Source organism: Macrobrachium nipponense, chromosome 46 (assembly GCF_015104395.2).
Source record: "Macrobrachium nipponense isolate FS-2020 chromosome 46, ASM1510439v2, whole genome shotgun sequence".
NCBI classification, from domain to species: Eukaryota; Metazoa; Arthropoda; class Malacostraca; order Decapoda; family Palaemonidae; genus Macrobrachium; species Macrobrachium nipponense.
This window is the reverse complement of record NC_061106.1, coordinates 4,756,705-4,776,704: the sequence shown is the minus strand read 5'-3', so window position 1 is coordinate 4,776,704 and position 20,000 is coordinate 4,756,705. Positions and strand designations below refer to the sequence as shown.

General features: G+C 40.4%; 1 protein-coding gene and 1 pseudogene across 1 annotated transcript in view; one reads left to right on the top strand and one right to left on the bottom strand.

Moving 5' to 3' along the window:
• Positions 1 to 10,255, top strand: part of LOC135214517 (intraflagellar transport protein 22 homolog) — a 66,709-nt pseudogene extending 56,454 nt beyond the window's left edge.
• LOC135214742 (intraflagellar transport protein 22 homolog) overlaps positions 1 to 20,000 on the bottom strand; it is a 475,747-nt gene that overhangs the window by 387,681 nt on the left and 68,066 nt on the right. The gene's annotated exons all lie outside the window — the stretch shown is intronic.

The following is a 20,000-nucleotide window of genomic DNA, read 5'->3' as shown; positions in this document are numbered from 1 at the left end:
GTTTGCTCTTCTGCTGCTAGTTCTAGAGGTTCTGCCCCTAAAACTAGTTTCGTGTCGGGTGCTCATTCATGAGATCGCCAATTGCACGCAAATCTACGGATTCGCGTGCATTTAGAGTCGATGACACTGAGTTGCACCCCCGTCACTCCTCAGGCATGGAGTGGAAGAAAGGTATTAGTTGCTCAAGTTGACTCACGCCTTGCTGGTGATTGCTCTCATGGTGATTGCTTGGTACACCAGGGTTGATGTGACAAGGACTTTGATGCGGTGGAGGACGGTACCGGCCCTCTCCAGTCAGTTGCACGCTCAACCCACCAGATTACAGTCTCGTTCGCTTGACCCACCTGTCTCGGTGGCGGTGAACGTTTCTCCTGCCATGCGAGAGTTTCATAACCCTCCTCGGGAAAGTGTTTCTCCAGGGTGAGAACGCTCTGCTAGACTTGCATCGCTGCCATCACTGCAGGTTGATGGCTGCCCGCGACTCGCTTCTATTTAGTAGCAAAGCAGTGAGAGCATCCAATCTTCCTCACCTATTCCCTCTACTTCCTATGGCTATACCGGGAGGGGTGAGGTAAATAGGAGGGATCCTGCAGGGTACTCTCCGTAGGATTCAGCATATAGGGACTACGTTCCTGGAAGGATCTTAGCTTCCCACTGGACATACATCCATGTCATTGAGGAAGGATCTTCTGTCAATGACGGAGAGACCTCTCACTATCTCGACATTTGTTTGTATTTTCATTCTAGGATTCGAACATCTGGAGATTATGTTCTCCCTGGCTCTTTCTTTCTGTCCTTTGGACAGATTTCAATTCACAGTCCCCCAATGGGTTCTTGTGTTTTGGGAGCCTTAAGTGCACATTCTGTTTGAAACCGTACTCTCATTCCCAGTCTTAAAGGCTTGCATTTTAGGACTGGTTTTTATGCCTGTTCCTCCTCAATTTCTACAGGAGTCAAGGAGGGGCCCCTCCCCGATGATTGTTTGACAAAATTCGGGGGTCTTGCCGAGAGCTTAAATTCTCTGGAATTTCTAGCATTTCCAAGTGTTTTGGTCTTCTATGATCTGCAAACACTGTTACTACAAATAGGTACCCGGGAATCACGCTGAATGTTCGAATTCCTTGGAATGTCTGGCATTTCTCAGAGTTTTATGGTTTTCTGTTTAATTTAAACAAACACTCGGATGGGAAACGACATGCCCGGGTAACGATATTACAAAAAATTAGGTGTCTTGCTAAGCCATCAAAGTGTTTTGGTTCTGTGATCTCCAAACACTCGGGCAACAGGTATTCCTGATAATTATTACAATAATCAGGAGTCTCGCCAAGTGCCTGGATCCCTTGGTTTCACTGGCACTCGCCGAGTGCTCAGCTTCATCACATTGCTGAGTACCAGAGTGAGACAAGGCTCGCCCGATTATTGTCTTACTAGAGTCAAATAAACTCTCTGCTCTTGATCAGGGCAGTCCCTTGCCGTGACATAGCTCCTCCCTTCTCATGTTGCAGCGAGTTTCACAGGGTTCATTGTTCTTCATCTTTGTTATCTGATGCCTCCTCACCTTCCCCCCCCTTTGAAGCTTCCATGGCCTAAGAAGAGGAAAGTATTTTTCTCGGCCCATAGAAGTCTCACTTTGAAGCATCTTCATCTAAGTTGAGTATAATATTATTGACTTTGAAAGCAGTTAGACAACAGTTTGTCCTTATTTGAGAAGTTTTTGTGTTGAGATGTTTGCATGTTGCGTATCAGTCCGTGGGCCCCCTCATCCAGGGAACCACCATGTTTACATCAAGGTACTGCGTTACGCAGTCTTTTCAACTTTTTATTTTTTTATTTTTTTTATTTTATTATTATTATTTTTTTTTATGAATATCTTTAATTCACCAGTATTGCACATCACAGTATGCACTACTGTTGTCGTGAAATTTTACCATTTCGCTCCTGATGCGTATCGATAGGCTATGTATTATGGTTCAAACCATTACATTTTTGGCCTTTATTAGAGGGTTTCCCTCGTTAGTCATCGTCCTTCATGAGCGATTTGATTCCCTCATGAGAGTGTTGTTTTATTTCATCCTTAATGCGTGAGTAGTGTGTTGGTAGCGGGCTAGGCTAGCTAGCCTAGTACTACGCCAGTTATTATTTTGGAGGTAAAGGAAACCCCTCATCCATCCGCTATACTTATGCATGTTATGTATGTGGTAATTTTTTGTTTTTTTTATTATCTTATTTTATTTTATATTGGTATACTAATTTTAATTTGATGAGGTTAGTTTGGAAGTCCCGCACGATTTACCAACCCTAGCCTACCTGACCAGATCGAAGAGATTTTGGAGGCTAGGCTAGGCGTTTGAGAGTGCTACTTGCTACCCATAGTTGGTACTAGTCCTGGCTACCTGACCAGACCAACATTTTGGTTTTGGAGGGTGTTCCATCACTAGAGAGTTCCTCTCTTCTCTAGTTACGTAAATGTAGGTGCCAGACCTGCCTAACCTGACCGAGTCGATACGTTCGATTTTGGAGGGTTAGGTTAGGCTCTAGAGTGTCCTCTTTCGTGACGTACTAGTAGACACTATCCTAGCCTACCTGACCAGATCGGTGTATCCGATTGTGGAAGGTTAGGCTAGGTTCGCAGATGGGCTTGCCCTTTTTTCGTCGGTACTTCCAATACTTTTTTTCAATAAAATTTGCAAGTATAGCCTTGGCCGTTACCTCCTTTAGGGTGTCAGTTGGCATGCCGCCTTTTATCCCTTTAGTTGTAGGCTACTTCACGGCTTCTCGGAGGGTGGTAATCACCTGATCACTTGCTGTTGCCAGGCGATTGCTAGTCTTCCTTTTCCTACCGAGCTCTCCTTTCGTTCCGGACTCGTCTCAGAGGAGAATTGTTCGCTATTGTATCGGAACGCGAAGATTTCTTTGGCAGTAGCTAGGAAGGTGGCGACCCCTATTATTGCCAGAATCCGGATGGAGACCCAGGCCCCTCCAGAAGACCAAGACGCCTTGTGTGAGGAGGTGGCGGCCATCAGTATCCATCTTGAACCAATGACCGTCGACGCGCAGGAAGAAGGTAGGGAGGTAAGTGAGGCAGGTAGTTTTAGTTCTAGATCTGCTAAAAAGAAATCACTTTCTTTCAGTCCTACTCCGTCTTCTTCCTCTTCTTTCCAGGGCTTCTCAAAGTCCAGGAACCTTGGGGACAGGTCTGGTTCTGTGATCCCCAAGGTGAAAGCCCTTAAGAAGAAGACTCTGCCTAGGACTACCAGACCAAGTAAACCTACTCCAGCAAGTTCCGCCAGGTCGTCATTGGCTCCTACGCCTATGACTTCCTTGGCTAAAGCTACTCCCCCGCCTAAGGGGTCGAGAGCTAAGACATCTAAAACCAGACCTACGGAGTCCGGTTTTGATCCTGATGCCTTTGCTAATCTTCTAATGGAGAAGATGGGCAATATTGTAGACTTGAGGTTGCAATTGATGTCTTCTTAGCTCGCTTCGAGCTTAGAGACATCGGGCCAGTCCATCCTGTCTCTGGCTCAGAGACTACAGGTCCAGGAGAGTTTGCTGGCCGGACTTACACAGTCCGGAGGCACACAGCAGTCCTTCATTGTGCCGGACGCTTCCAAGCTTCTTCCATTTGAGAACAGCAACCCATGGTGGTTGGCTCTGCATGCCCCCTTTTCGGAGGGCATGCTGACGATTGAAGGCTGTGGTACCTGTCCCGTGGAAGATTACGAGTTCTTTCCGGTGGACCTCCAATTTCCCTTCCTGGGCTTCGCTAGGTTAGCTGAGGAAGCATTGGTCAGGGTAGACAGGGTCCCAAAGGAAACTGTTATTTATCCTAGGGACCAGGCACGTTGGCATGGGTCCGCACCCTTTCAGAATGGGAGTGCGTCAACACTAGACTGACGCCACACAAGGGTTGCTACACCATGTTCGTGGTGAGGGATAACATCCCAACTCCTCGCACATCTAAGATCGCGGAGTTAACTCTGCAGGCCGGAATGGAGGAGAAGCCGATGCCTCAGCTTCGAGAGACAGAGCCTACCTCTCTACTCTTTCCCGGAGATCTAGAGTGCTGGGTGGGCGCTCCAGAAACGTTCACAGTGGGCAAAACTCTAATCCAGAGTGTGCTTCCACTCAATTTATGAATTATTACCCAAAATCCAGAGGCCTTGGTAAAGGGGAGAATTTGAGGCTAGGTGCAGACTGAGTAGGTCGATCAACTGTTACTACAGAATCGGAGTTGACAAGCTTCTGTCTACTCTGAGGAACCTCTATTCCGGGTTGATAACTAAGTCACTTTTACAAACCTTTCAGTGTGTCCTTTATGATTTTGTGGTTGCTAGGCGGAACTGCAGGAAGCATGTCCTTGCCGATGCTTCCATTAGACACGAGCCTAATAAGCTCATTAAAGCGGCAATCTGGGGAGCTAACCTCTTTCCTGAAGATGTAGTTAACAGCGTCATCAGTAAGGCTGCTAGGGCTAATCAGAACCTTCGTGTCCGCTGGGGTCTTCCTTCCAAAAGGAAGTTCTATGAAACCTCCGGACCGTAGCCCAAAGGTAGGAAGAGGGCCAGGAAGTATCAGTCCTTCCAGGCCCCTCAGACACAGACGGTGATTCAGGCAGTTCCCGTCTCCCAGATTGGTCAACTTTCAACCTCTAAAGCACGACCACAACAACAATAGGTGTTGCTGCAGAGTCAACCAACTCAACATCCCTCGAGTTCGGCTGCTTTCGTGATGTCCCCGGCCTTCAACGCTTCGTTTGAAGCACAAGGGGCGTTTCAAGGCTATAACCGATATGCAAGAGGAAGCAGAGCAAGAGGAGCTTACCGGTACAGCTGGTTCCAGAGCTCCCTCCAGAGGCAGAGGTTCCAGAGGAGGCAGAGGAAGTAAGACCTCATCCAATCGATGAGCCTCTCCAGGTAGGCGGGAGATTGTACCTCTTCAGGGACCATTGGACCTTCAGTCCATGGGCCCACAATATTGTATCAAAAGGTCTGGGGTGGAGATGGATAAAAGGGCCTCCTCAGATTCCACCAAATTCCAACAACAGACCTCCTAGGACTATGCCAGAGACCTTCTCCAAAAGTAGGCCAATAAAGAAAGTTCAGACACCTTGAAAAATTTCAGGGACGTTTGTTTCACCGTGCCAAAGAAGGACACGGACAAACGAAGAGTGATTCTGGACTTGTCCCGTTTCAACCCATACATTCAATGCGACAAGTTCCGCATGCTAACCGTCTCGCAGGTGTGGACCTTACTTCCCCGTGGCGTCGTCACCACCTCTATTGATCTTACAGATGATTATTATCACGTCCCGATAGCGAGAAAACTTTTCTCCTTACTAGGCTACTAAAACTAAGGAAAAAACAGGGCTTTAACTCGTTCAGAGTCATGCCATTCGGGCTCAATATAGCGCCCAGAATATTCACCAGACTAGGAGAGACAGTAGTTCAGGAACTAAGAGCTCAGGGGGTTACACTAGTAGCTTACCTAGACGACTGGCTCATTTGGGCACCCAACGACAAAGCCAAAGTAATAAAATTTCTATAGTATCTGGGATTCCAGATAAACAAGGAAAAGTCCTGTTTCATTCCGGCATCTCGCTTTCAATGGTTAGGAATTCAATGGGACCTAACCACACACAAACTATCTCTTCCACCAACCAAGTGCAAAGAGATAGCAAAAGCTACAAGACAATTTCTCAAGAACAGACGGGCTTCTCGTCATACCCAAGAAAGAGTCTTAGGTTCTCTTCAGTTTGCTTCAATAACAGATCTTTTGTTGAAAGCCAGACTGAAGGACATCAATTAGGTATGGCAGAGAAGAGCCAACAGCAGACTCAGGGACAAAATCTCCTTGATTCCGCTGATACTAAGGAAAAGACTTCGTCCATGGACAACGGTCAAGAGTCTTTCCAAGTCAGTACAGCTACAATTTCCCCCACCGTCTAATAGTCCACACGGACGCCTCTCTGAAGCAGAATGGGGGGCTAGTTCTCAGTACAAGAAGATTCAAGGAACGTGGTCGACAGTATTCTGCCAGTTCCATATCAACATCTTAGAAGCAATGGCCATTTTCCTGACCCTGAAACGACTAGCTCCGGCCAGGAATATTCATATCAGACTAGTCTTGGACAGTGCAGTGATAGTTCACTGTCTAAACAGAGGAGGTTCCAAGTTGAGCCACATAAATCATGTGATGATAGCAATCTTCTCGTTAGCAATGAAACATCATTGGCACCTGTCAGCTACTCACCTGGCAGGAGTACGGAATGTCATTGCGGATTCACTGTCCAGGACAACTCCGCTGGAATCGGAGTGGTCCTTAGACACAAAGTCATTCAATTGGATTTGCCTGCAAATACTGGGCCTTCAGGTAGACTTGTTCGCCACAGAATCCAACCACAAACTTCCATGTTATGTGGCTCCCAATTTGGATCCTCTAGCTCAACGCCCACAGATGGATGCCATAGAACTGGAAAACACGGGCAGAAAATCTACCTATTTCCGCCAATAAACCTTCTGATGAAAGTTCTACACAAACTCAGATCTTTCAAAGGGCGGATAGCTCTGGTAACACCCAACTGGCCGAAGAGCAATTGGTTCCCTCTTCTACTAGAGTTGAAACTCCATCCCAGACAGATTCCCAACCCAAAACTGACTCAAATAGTACAAACTCGGACTGTATCAGCATCCTCAAGAATTCTGAATGCCCTAACTTTATGGACTTCATGAAGTTTGTAGCACAGAAAGGTGGTAATATTGATCCACTGAACACATTGTTTGTGGAATCAGACAAAAGAGGATCGACACTCTGGCAGTATGATTCGGCAGTGAGGAAGTTAGCCATCTTTCTAAAAGAATCAGATGTTCAGACAATGACTACAAATCTGGCAGTCTCGTTTTTTAGAACTGTTCGAAAAAGGCCTAGCTGTTAGTACCATTACTACGACTAAATCCGCCTTAAGGAAAATATTTCAGTCTGGCTTTAATATTGATTTAACAGATTCATACTTTCGTCTATCCCTAGAGCATGTGCTCATCTAACACCAGTAACCGGCCTCATACGGTCTCCTGGTTTTTTTAAATGGGAACGTTACTTCAAGTTAGCTTCAGATACTGATAATGAATCATGCTCATATATAACCCTTCTCAGGAAAACATTATTCTACTGAGTCTGGCCTCAGGTGCCAGAATATCTGAAACTGTCAGCTCTCTATAGAGAATCGAATCATATTGATTTCCTCCCGTCAGGAGAAGTTCTGCTTTCTCTCGATCTGAAATTCTTAGCAAAGAATGGAGACCCTCAGAACAGATGGTCTCCGTGGAAGATTGTCCCTCTTCCACAGGACCCATCATTATGTCCAGTTTTTACATTGAAATCTTATCTTGACAGAACTTCTAATAAGTCTTCAGGTCCTCTTTTTATTAGAGAGAATGGTGGAACCATTTCCTTGAAGGCCATCAGGCAACAAATTCTTTATTTTATTAAACAAGCTAATCCGGATTCAGTTCCTCAGGTCCATGATATCCAAGCAGTGGCTACCTCAGTTAATTATTTTCATCATATGAACTTCGATGATCTCAAAATGTATATGGGTTTGGAATCTCCGACAGTATTTAAATGCCACTATCTAAAGTCTCTTAGAGGCCCTTAAATATTCTGCAGTGGCTGCAGGGAACATTTGTCTCCCCCTGATACAGCCTAATTATGTATTTTGTAATATTGTATATTATTAATTATCATTGATTTTGCCATTAATAACCTTTTGGTACTCCCTCTCACCTACCTGCCTCGCTTGTATTTCCTCCCTTTTTGCCTTTTTGTTACGGACTGGATTGCTTATCAACCCACTCATGTACTTGTAATACATACTTTATTATTTCATGTGTTATTGTATTCATTACCTGTACTGATATTCCTGGTGATGGTATGAACTTGGTCAGATATTGTTTATTTTAATGTTATTTACTCCTTATATTTTGCATCCTTAACCTCCTACTTGGATTCATTAAAACAATGATTGTAAGAAAATTTATTTTTCCTTTCATATATAAAATTTTTTGTTTTACTCTCAATTTACCAAGCTTGTATGGCCAATTCTCTGTTACTATTTCACTGGGCGACACAGGTCAATCCCAGAAAAGAGATTTTGACAAAGGAAAAATCTATTTCTGGGTGAAGACCTGTGTCGCCCAGTGAACCCATCCCTCTCTTTTCCTTTCCCCACCCTTTAGCTGGCTCAAGCTTGTGTGAGTATTTCAGGAATGACGTTTCTTGGCAGAGGTAGTGGTGACGAGCGGAAGGTGGCCGTTGTAACGGCGCCTCTCTGGAGGAGGATTTTGAGAGAGGAGAAAGCTATTGGGCAAAGTATCTGTGATAAGTGGCTTCCACTCGCCCCTGATGCTATACCGACACCCTTTGGGGGTGATCGATCCAGAGGTAGTAACTCTGGCATTCCATATGGCTTTTTTTCTGTGGTATATTTAGCATTTACTTATACCTAGAAATGAGTGCTATAGGTACATTTCACTGGGTGACACAGGTCTTCACCCAGAAATAGATTTTTCCTTTGTCAAAATCCCTTTTTTGTTTTAGTGTAAGCCAGTCGTGTGCAGGAAAAGGATCTTCTCTATGGCAACCTATAGGCTGTAACCAACTAACAGAAACTTAGCCTGTCACCATAGCAAATCATATGTCTGCACAGCCTGGAGCAATACTAGTTGCCAGATACCGCTTGCTGAATATTTCCATATACTATCCTATTGTCTGAAACATTAATCCAACTGATGGAATATTTTATAACGTGGACAGTGCCAAATAGCAGTTTAATGACTTGGACCATGGGGTGGATGGTCTCTTGTTTTAAACATTTTTATAAGTTGTATTTCAACAGATTTTCACATTCACAGTTGATCCCTGATCCCCTTTACCTGCAGAGAGCAACCAGATTCACTGAACAGCAACACCAATACTATGCTGTAAATTTGCCTCCCTGTCAAACTTCTCAGTTCCAGAGGTCCTTTATTCCTCACACTGTTGGACTGTGGAACAGCCCCCAGAGGATGTCGTGCAATGGGAACTTCAAAAGTTCAAGCAAAGAGGCAATGCATTACTGCCCTAATACGTACTAGTCTCCTTGTATTTTAATGCATTTTTATGTATTTATTAATTTATTTTTTATTTTTTAGTTAGTGAAATCTCTTATGTATTTCCCTTTACCTTCTCTTACCTTTTTTTTTTTTTTTTTTCATAATGAACACAAATTCTTTTGAAGCTTGAAGTTCAAGTCAGTGACCCCTGTGGTCTTCTTCCATATGAAAAGATTTCATCAGCTGAATAATTATTATAGTATGTACTATTCATATTTTAAACAGTAAAACTCGGTTCCTCTTCATTTTCTAGAAAAAGGCCTACAAGAATGCCAAACTTTGTCACAGGCTTGTGTAATCCTAACATCATGAGTGTTGGACTGTATGTACATGTTATAGGAATCATCCTTCCCCTATTCGTGTTGATTCCCAAGCATGGAGCACCTTACCAGTCACATTCTTTAAATAATACCTCCCATGTCTCCACATGAAAGACAAATTTGTATTGTAGTGGTAACAAATAGTAAATTGAATATACTGTAGTTAGCATTTCCTTGGATATATAAACAGCCTTTGACCAACCCCACATTTATCTCTGTTGCCGAAGGAAAAAGTGAACGCAGATAGTTGAGTGAATGAGTGGTAACTCCACCCATTTACTTGCTATTAGTTACTTTGCTACCAAGCCTCAGTGACCAAATCAGCTTCTGCCAAAGCTATGTCCACAAAAAAGTCTTTGGTTTCTATATCTAGGAAAAATACAGATTACTTATCCTCGACCTACAATGAATCTGGGAATAGTTTCTCGATTTGGTCTTAATTTTTAGTTCAAGTCAAAAACTTAGTTCAAGTCAAGTTTTTGTTTTGTATCTAACAATTGAAAGCTCACCATTAAATGCTGAAATAATCCTCTTAGTTTAAAAAGAAATAGCTTTAGGTGAACTAAAATATGATACCTATCTTTTTTTTTCAGGAAATGTATTCAATCCAGTTCCAAAAATAGATACACACATCGAGGAAGATGGTGGTGGAGTTCGAAGAGATTTTTCAAATTTTGTTGGATCAGTTTTGGTTCATATGTCTGCTGTTGCTGAGCGACAAGAAAACTTTATACTACAATAGTTATCATGTAATTGAATTAATATGTCAGTGCACATTTTCCTGTAGAGAGGTACCACCTCTGTGGGGTTCCTTGTGTGGAGCACATTACACTGTATATTAAAGGTTCTTTGCAGGGTCACTTTGGCTCCAGTTGCAATGCTTTTGACATCGTAATTTTCATATGTATGTCTGATCTCACTTCTTCCAGCTGTCCACCTTTTACCTTTACGCTCCTCCAATTTTGCCACATATATAAAATCATTTCAGACCAGCTTTGTAAGCTGAGAATTGTGACCCACTGTTCTTGTTGAACTGGTTTTGATAATAATAATAATAATAATAATGATAATAATAATAATAATAATACCACACACACTGGCTAATAGAATGCCTGAAAATATATGGGGCAGAGGAAAATACCATCAGCTTCCTCAAAAATACAATGCGCAACTGGAATACAATACTTACAAGCTCTGGAAAAAGACTAGCAGAGGTTAATATCAGGAGAGGGATCTTCCAGGGCGACTCACTGTCCCCACTACTCTTCGTAGTAGCCATGATTTTCCCATGACAAAAGTACTACAGAAGATGGATGCCGGGTACCAACTCAAGAAAAGAGGCAACAAAATCAACCATCTGATGTTCATGGACGACATCAAGCTGTATGGTAAGAGCATCAAGGAAATAGATACCCTAATCCAGACTGTAAGGATTGTATCTGGAGACATCAGGATGGAGTTTGGAATAGAAAAATGCGCCTTAGTCAACATACAAAAAGGCAAAGTAACGAGAACTGAAGGGATAAAGCTACCAGATGGGAGCAACATCAAACACATAGATGAGACAGGATACAAATACCTGGGAATAATGGAAGGAGGAGATATAAAACACCAAGAGATGAAGGACACGATCAGGAAAGAATATATGCAGAGACTCAAGGCGATACTCAAGTCAAAACTCAACGCCGGAAATATGATAAAAGCCATAAACACATGGGCAGTGCCAGTAATCAGATACAGCGCAGGAATAGTGGGATGGACGAAGGCAGAACTCCGCAGCATAGATCAGAAAACCAGGAAACAAATGACAATACACAAAGCACTACACCCAAGAGCAAATACGGACAGACTATACATAACACGAAAGGAAGGAGGGAGAGGACTACTAAGTATAGAGGACTGCGTCAACATCGAAAACAGAGCACTGGGGCAATATCTGAAAACCAGTGAAGACGAGTGGCTAAAGAGTGCATGGGAAGAAGGACTAATAAAAGTAGATGAAGACCCAGAAATATACAGAGACAGGAGAAAGACAGAAGAAGAGAGGACTGGCACAACAAACCAATGCACGGACAATACATGAGACAGATCAAGAATAGCCAGCGATGAAACAATTGGCAATGGCTACAGGAGGGGAGAGCTAAAGAAGGGAAATGAAGGAATGATAAACAGCGGCACCCCAAGATCAGCCCTAAAGAACAGATATGTTCAAAGTATGATAGACGGAAATAACATCTCTCCCTATGTAGGAAGTGCAATACGGAAAAAATGAAACCATAAAACCACATAGCAAAGTGAATGCCCGGCACTTGCACAGAAAACCAGTACAAAAAGAGGCATGATTCAGTGGCAAAAGCCCTCCACTGGAGCCTGTGCAAGAAACATCAGCTACCATTGCAGTAATTAAGTGGTACGAGCACCAACCTGAGGGGTGAGTAGAAAACGATCAGGCAAAGATCCTCGGGATATGGTATCAGAACGGATAGGGTGATACGTGCAAACAGACCAGACGTGACGTTGATTGACAAGTCAAGAAGAAAGTATCACTATTGATGTTCGCAATACCATGGGACACCAGAGTTGAAGAGAAAGAGAGGGAAAAAATGGATAAGTATCAAGATCTGAAAACTAGAAATAAGAAGGATATGGGATATGCCAGTGGAAATCGTACCCATAATCATAGGAGCACTAGGCACGATCCCAAGATCCCTGAAAAGGAATCTGGAAAAACTAGAGGCTGAAGTAGCTCCGGGCCTCATGCAGAAGAGTGTGATCCTAGAAACGGCACATAGTAAGAAAAGTGATGGACTCCTAAGGAGGCAGGATGCAAACCGGAATCCCACACTATAAATACCACCCAGTCGAATTGAAGGACTGTGATAGAGCAAAAAAAAAAAAACAAAAAAAAAAAATAATAATAATTATAGTAATAATAGAAAAATGCACCTTGGTCAACGTACAAAAGGGCAAAGTAAGAAGGACTGAAGGGATAAAGCTACCTGATGGGGACAACATCAAACACATAGATAGACAGGATACAAATACCTGGGAATAATGGAAGGAGAGGGTATAAACACACATAAAGGACACTATCAGGAAAGAATACATGCAGAGACTTAAGGCGATACTCAAGTCAAAACTCAGTACCGGAAATATGATAAAAACCATAAACACATGGGCAGTACCAGTAATCAGATACAGTGCAGGAGTAGTGGAATGGACGAAGGCAGAACTTTGCAGCATAGACCAGAAAACTAGGAAACTTATGACAATACACAAAACACTACACCCAAGAGCAAATACGGACAGACCATAACACGAAAGAAAGGAGGGAGAGGACTACTAAGTATAGAGGACTGCGTTAACATTGAGGACAGAGCACTGGGGCAATATCTGAAAACCAGTGAAGACGAGTGGCTCAAGAGTGTATGGGAAGGCCTGATAAAAGTAGACAAAGACCCAGAAATAAACAGACAGAGGAGAATGACAAACAGAACAGGAATGGCACAGCAAACCAATACACGGACAATACATGAGACTAACTAAAGAACTGGCCAGCAATGAAACAGGGCAATGGCTACAGAGGGGAGAGCTCAAGAAGGAAACAGAAGGAATGATAACAGTGGCACAAGATCAGGCCCTAAGAACCAGATATGTTCAAAGGACGATAGGTGGAAATAACATCTCGCCTATATGCAGGAAGTGCAATATGAAAAATGAGACCATAAACCACATAGCAAGGGAATGTCTGGCACTTGCACAGAACCAGTACAAAAAGAGGCATGATTTAGTGGCAAAAGCCCTCCACTGGAGCCTGTGCAAGAAATACCAGCTACCTTGCAGTAATAAGTGGTACAATCAGCAACCTGAAGGAGTAATAGAAAACAATCAGGCAAAGATCCTCTGGGATGATGATGTCTCAACACCATGGGACACCAGAGTTGAAAAGAAAGAAAGGGAGAAAATCGATAAGTATCAAGACCTTAAAATAGAAATAAGAAGGATATGGGATATGTCAGTGGAAATTGTACCCATAATCATAGGAACACTAGGCACGATTCCAAGATCCCTGAAAAGGAATCTGGGAAAACTAGAGGCTAAAGTAGCTCCAGGACTAAGGCAAAAGTGTGTGCTCCTGGAAAAAGCACACATAGTAAGAAAAGTGATGGACTCCTAAGGAGGCAAGATGCAACCCAGAACCCCACACTATAAAATACAACACCCTGTCGAATTGGAGGACTGTGATAAACCAAAGAAATAATAATAATTTCATTGTACAACAATTGTGATGGCATGAATTTGTTCTTAGGTTTTTTTGGCCTATCGAGTCTAGGCTTAGTCTGTATCCAAGAAGGGAATAAATGATGTTAGACAATATTTTCTAGTAACACTAGCAAAATTATCACTAAGTTTCTATAGTTTAATAAGACCACGAAGTCACATTTCTAGATTTGCTTGGCTTGTTCAAAGACTGTATTTAAATGAAAAAGGTAAAAAGTTATAGGAAAAAATTAATAGATGAAAACTAGGATGCAGAAACTAATGTTGAAGGAATACTGTAAAGAACCTTCAGTACAGTACCACTGACAGTGTGCTACACAAGGCACTTAATTGGTACTCCCAGTGGGGAGGAATATTGGTAGAATTTTTTATAAGCAAGTTATATATATATATATTATATAGATATATATATATATATATATATATATATATATATATATATATATATTATATATATACATATATACATATATATACATATATATACCATATATATATATATATATATATATATATATATATAGATATATATATATATATATATATATATATATATATAATATATGTATAATGTATATGTATATATATATATGTATATCTATATATATATTATATATATGTGTGTAATAATATATATTAATATATATACTATATATATATATAATATAATATATTATATATATATATATATATATATATAAGATATATATATATATATATATATATAGAAATATATATATATATAGATATTTGTTATTTTTTTTAAATTATGATCTCTAGATTTCTAGTCATTTGTATGTGTCAGCCTTTTTGGCTGATTATATTTAAGGTTTTATGTTAGATTTACCCTTCAATAGCCTTGGAATGAGTTTTGAATTTCCTTCTGGTATGGAGTTGCCATTTTTATTCATTGTCTGATCCTTTGTATATTGGTCTTTTATCCTGCCGTTTCTTGATCAACCCCTTTTTTAACTAACTGTCCCTCATTCTTTCACATCACATGTCCAAACCATCTCAGTCTTGGAGATATCAGTATGTTTTCCAGCTGCAGAATGCTGTCTCTCCAAAACTTCCCCTTTTGTAATGCGATCTTTCTACTATACATGGGCTGTGAGTCTTGCCTTTTTAAAATTTCCATTTTTGAGGTGAAGATTACTCTCTATCATTTGCTTTATCTGCTACTATTTGGCATGGGTTTGACAAGGGTTAAAATTCAAACAATCATTAACAAATGCTTCCTATAGTTACCCCCACTCTTTGGAGGGTGGGGTAACACAGTGACTACTTTGTTTGTCATTCTTCTCTTGTTGATGAAACCGGCCAGTAGTGTACACAAGAGATCTGAAATACTGTATAGGTTTGTTTTTCTTGGGTAACGAATTGGATTATCTGGACATTGGTTTGTATTTGGCAATATGGATTCTTCATCTCAATCTTCCCTATGGAAATCTGTTAGATTTTGTTAGGTAAGAGGTTATAAGACCAGATTGGGTTAATTGAAGTATGATACTAAATATGCATAGATCATTGAGGGTTGAATGGCTATTCAGACAACCATTGTGATCATTGCAAGGAATGGTTGTTGGAAGAGATAGAGAAGATAAATTGCTGAATTAGGAAAGAGAAGGATAGACTTTAGAGAGTAAAGAGAACAGCTAGTTTTGAATCTAGGTCTTCTTTAGAATTAAGTCTATAGATTCTTCTCTAGTGAATATAGATTGTTCTACACCCAAAATGTTAGCTCAGGGTAGTAGGTTAGATGTAATGCAACCAGATATTGACTTTGGTGAAAGCTAGATTGTATTTTTGTGTAAGAATTGAGTTTTTTGCATTGAACATGTCTTGTGCAATGGCATGGACAGTGTCCCCTCGTTCCTTTGGCCACTCCGCGGATGCAGCTTTGCCTGTCACCTCTGCCCCCTGGCAACAGGTCTGGTAGTCCTGGGGTTTCCAAATGAGGACTAACATCCCAGGATGTTCAACAACTGTGCCCTCTGTCTCCTGCCTTTGCCTCTTGGTCATACATGGACAGAGTTAGATTGTGGTTGCATAAAGACACATATGGTAGGTGTAAATCTTTGTGTTTTATAGTAAGTCTAGATCTTTTGTTTGATCTCATTGTCCCACGGTTATTCTGGCAATTTGTCTGAGCCAGATAATTGATCGCTATCAGTAGTGAGTGCTACTGTTGTGCCTAGGAGTCATGAGTGTAGATAGGCAATTGGGTAATAGTGTTCAATCTGGTTCTCTTTGATTGCTGATGGCCCAAGTTTAGTTTTTGACAAGGCCACTGTTATGCCCATGCCTGGGCTTTTGTGGCTTTTATGGACTGCCTTTTAGGCTTAGGCTAAGCATGCCAGATATTTGCATTTGCCTGTTAGTGCATTTGTTTCTGCTAAGCATCGATTCCATGTACAGTTCTGCATAAGGTATCGATCCGTGCAAGGTGTTTTCGAGGCCATGCAAGGTGTTATTGAGTTTGCACGAGGCATCAGTTAGTCTGTACAGGTGTCAGAAAGTCTGTATGGATGTCAGCGAGTCTGCAGAGGTGCCGGCAAGTCCTCACAAGACATTATCGAGTCTGCACAAGATGTCTGCGAGCAAGCCATCAGCAATTTTGCACAAGGAGAGAGAGAGAGAGAGAGAGAGAGGGAGAGAGAGAGAGAGAGAGAGAGAGAGAGAGAGAGAGAGAGAGAGAGACTGGTGATGAGAATTCAAAGCCACTATGGCTGGGACAAGAATGTTCAGAGTTGCCATGTATATATGAAATTCAGATTTTAAATATATTTTACGGTGATTAGAGAAATATCAACAGTAATAAAATTATAGAATATTCTCTTGTGTACTGTTATAACATGTGCAATAATCATAGTCATCTAAACTTGTAATTAAATACGGTGCAATAAATCAGACAAAGCAAAAAATATGGCAACCATCCTTATTGATTTGTCTGAACTTGCTGGATTTTTTTTTATGCGTATGGTACAATAATTTTGATATTATTTCATTAAAAGGATATGTACAGTACAGTACTGACATACAAGAAAGAGAGAGAGATATCTTTCCTTTTATGGCTGGACCACAAAACTGTATTTATTTCGTGAATGAATAGTACTTTATGATAAAAAATTATTTGCTGTACTATATAATTACAGTACATACTGTACTGTAATATTAATGTATAAATACAACAAAATACAGTAATTAAAGTGTATTTTTGTGTTTTGTTTATGCTCTGAGAATCAGCTGATGATGCCTATTACCAAAAGAACTATTTAGGAAAATAATTTAGTTGCTATAAGAAATTAATTTATTAATGGAATTATGTTTAATTTTGTGCATATACATTTGTGGTACAATTGCTTGATTAAATATTGCATCACTTTACGAAATATATTGTTCAGATAGTTTTTCTTTTTTATTTTCCATACAATGATTAGTTTGAGAAAAAAAATTTTATAATATGGAATTTGGAATCTATTATCACAAGTAAAAAAATAAACTGCTAGGAAAAATCATGTTTTATGCAGTTTTTTTTTAAGTATTTTGTCCGAATCATTATGAAATATTTCATTAAGTTTATATAGGAACAGGCCTACCAACCTTGTCAACAGATTATCTGTATATTGTTATTTTATGCAAATAATACATGAGTGAGTGGAGTTTGGCTTATGTAATGTTATCAGGTTATCATTTGTTTTAAAGATCTTTATGTGAAAAGAAAATAAACAGTATTTCAAGTTAGCATTTGAAATTTAATATAAAAAATATTATATAACTTCCTTAAATTAATATAAATACATTTTGCTTGACCAAAGTGTGGTGAAGTGCATTAGAAGTGTACGGTTCTGTTGGCATGCTTGCAACACCGAATTTTACGGAGACTGGTGGTGATGCACGATAACTTATAAATCTTACATGCTAATTTTATTTTTAATATCATAAAAAACATCAAATTGACAGGATATTTTTATAAATATGAAGGATAATTCAAATGTACCAGAGAAGGAAATTGGAAATATTGTTTTTAATTTGTAAATACATTTTTGTTTTTCTGTTTTACCACATTATGGAGAGAGTAAACAGTTTTCTCTCGAGTGACTGATTCAGTCCTCAGACATATAGTTTCAGAATTAGGCTATTCAATACTGAAATGATCAATTACAGTAATACGCCAAACTTATGTGATTCGAGTTGCGTGAATTCACAATAGCGCGAAGTTTTCGTTAGAACCTAACCAATTATCATACGCGAGTTCTTCACATTGGTGCAAACTTTTGCGAATCCTCCAGAAACACTGCAAAACCCTGCAAAAGTGTTTATGGTTATTTATTATGTAAATTTTCAAGTTTTAAAGCTTTTCTGTATAAAATATTTACTAAAAATGTATGTTTATTTTTGTATATATGCATAAATATGATACAAAGGTAATTACAGAACCTACAGTTAGTGCATACTATACATACTTTTATAAGATGCAATACCCATTCACAAAGTTACTGCACTTTTCAAAGATGATGTCGCTTCAGAAACATTTTTTTAATATCTGAAGTACTATTAGTATACATGCTGCAATAGGTATAAGTTTTCATGCTTATAAGCGTAAAATCAGTACGTATGGAGATTTTGTGTATGCTGTTTATATTTTTTAAATATACAAAGGCAGTATGTAATTCACAGTGTTTGTCACTATATAAGACCTCCATGATCAACTAGTTAAACATATCAGACATAACAGAGTTGTCATTCTGTGAAAATTATTTTCTTAACCTCAGAGAAAAGTGCTGGTAGAATCTGTATGTCATGTTACATAATTATGTACAGCACATACAGTTAATGTACTTTCAGAAGATGTGATCCCATTCGCACTTTTTAAAGATGATACCCCTTCAGAGTTTTACCTCACATGACTTGGAGATGATGCCATTTGGTCGGGTTGGTATGATATTAATATGAATTCGTTAACATACCAAAACATATCAGACGTACCAAAGAGTTGTATTAAGTGTCGTTCTGTAAAAATTCCACTTTTTTAATCTGAAAATAAAATGCTGGTGCAATCTGTATTACTGCACAAAATATACAGTAATAAATTGTACTAATATGAAACCCCAAATCACATCATCAAAGTCTATTTGGCATGGGCGATGACGTAGGCTCCCGAGACACATACCATTGGCTAGAAGGAATAGAGGCAACCAACCACAGAGCAGGACAACAGCCTTTGTTGGATGCTGGGATGCTTGCTTCATCTTCGGCCTCTTGGCGCCAGATCAACCCGCTAGTCTCGGTAGTACTGTTCACGTGTTGAAATTTTGTGCTTTTGTTATGTTTTACAGTATTACTGTATGCACTTCAACCATCAAGATGCCTGTATGTCAAGCACCTTCTAAGGCTTCTAGCAGTCTCCTAAGAAACAGAGGAAGGTGATGACAATAGAAGAAAAAGTTAAAGTGCTAGATATGTTGAAATCTGCAGAGATGCCTCAAGCATAGGATGGCAGTTGGGGATGAATGAGAGCTCCGTATGTTCTATCAAGAACAAAGAGGCAGAAATTCGGAAAATGGCCTCCAAGAGCTACCTAAATAAGGCGAAGGAGGTTTAGACTAAGAGAGACCCAAACATAGTGAAGATGGAATCTGCCCTTGCAGTATGGATAGAAGACTGCAATAAAAAAGACATCCCCTTGCAGGGCAACATGATTCGGGAGAAGGCTTTGCAGTTTTATAAGAAGATTGTGGAAGAGGGTAGTACTACAGAAGAGTCACAGCCAGGAACATCGTCGATATCACCAGACAGTGGAAGTTTTCAGGCCAGCACGGGATGGTTTGACAATTTTTTGAAATCGTTTAACATCGAGAGTGTGAGGCTGCATCTGCTGATGTTGAAGCTGCAGAGAGGTATCCAGATCCCTTCAAAGAAATCATCCAGGAGATAGGATACAAGCCTGAACAGGTATTCAACAATGGGATGAAACTGGATTTTTCTGGAAGAGAATGCCAGATGAAGGAAGAGGCCAAAGCTCCTGGATTTAAGGCCCAAAAGGACAGGGTCACACTCATTATATGTGGGAATGCTGCTGGCCACGTGCTAAAACCAGGCTTTATTTATAAGTCTGCAAACCCCAGGGTCTTCAAAAACAAAAATAAGAATATCTTGCCTGTCTACTGGATGCATAACTCCAAAGCCTGGATAACCAAAGTCTTAACATCCGACTGGTCCCACAGATGTTTCATCCCTGAAGTGAAAA